This window comes from Carlito syrichta, unplaced genomic scaffold (assembly GCF_000164805.1).
Source record: "Carlito syrichta isolate Samal-C Ts95f unplaced genomic scaffold, Tarsius_syrichta-2.0.1 Scaffold109890, whole genome shotgun sequence".
Classification (NCBI taxonomy): Eukaryota; Metazoa; Chordata; class Mammalia; order Primates; family Tarsiidae; genus Carlito; species Carlito syrichta.
In genome coordinates, this window is record NW_007053986.1 from 3,459 (window position 1) to 4,714 (window position 1,256).

Here is a 1,256-nt window from a genome sequence, read left to right on the forward strand (position 1 = left end):
AATCCACTCACCTCAGCCTCCCAAGGCTCGGGATTACAGGCTGAGCCACCGAGCCCAGCTCTAATTCTTTGATTTTTGTAGAGACGAGGTCCCGCTAGGTTGCCCAGGCTGGTCTCCAACCCCCAGGCTCAGGCAAGCCTCCCACCTCGGCCTCCAAAAGCGCTGGGATGACAGGCGTGCGCCACCATGCCCTGCCCAAATCCCACCTTTGGCAAGTCCTGAGTGCGCTGGACTCCCCCAACCCACCCGACTGGCCAAGCCCAAGGCCAGGGCCGGGGTTCAGGCCACCACCCCAGGACCTTCTGTCTCGACAGGCCCGGCCCCTCCTCAGGGCACCTGTTGATGTCCCCAAAGCTAAAGCTCATGGGGACCACGCCCCTCACGAACCCGAAGCCCTCAGGGGCTCTCTGGGGCCCCCGAGTCCTCAAGAGGCCCTGCCCACCTCCTGGGGACGCGGCCCACCAAGCGACCGCCCCCTCTGCCGGCCCTCAGCCTGTCCTTGTCCTCGCCGGAGGACCTCTGCCCACACGCGAAACACGCCTCCTCTGCCCTTCCTGCCTGCCCGACCCCTATTCACCTGCAGCTCAGACACCCCCTCCTCCAGGAAGCCTTCCCTGACCCTGCCCGCTACAAGCCTGGGGTCCCGCAGCCACGGAACTCACAGGGAGTAAACCCAGGCAGCTTGAGAGTCGGGGGCTCCCGAGCCATAGACATCCAGGTGTAGACCAGGCGGCTGCACCCCGTAGCTCTACGGCCCGGAGAAAGATACTAAATACGCCCGTGCCTCAGTTTCCCGATCTGTAACGTGACCATAAGTTCCGCTACCCAGGGCTGCAGAGAGGATTAGATGAAGCCGCATGGGTAAAGCGTTTGCGCGAGAAGCCGTCACGGTCATTGTCACCGTTATCACACGACCCCCCACACCCCAACCTGCCCGCTCACCCGCCCAGACCCAGCAGGTCCACCCTCTCCGCCCAGAGAGAGCCTCTTATAAGCCACGCCCCGGATGTCCCGCCTCCAGCAGCTCGGAAGTCCTCGCTTATTGGCCTCCCCAAACCATCATGGCGGCGCGCGAACCAACTTCAAGCGCCTGCCCTCTCTCAGCCAATCAAAATAAAGATCTTCTGGGTCCCGCCTCTTCCCGCAGGGCCTCTGACCAATCAGAACACACCCTGGAGAGTCCCCACGGAAAAGGGGAAGCCGCTCGGCCCAATGGCAGCGTCCCAGAGTGTAGGCTCCGCCTTCCGGTGGTCCGG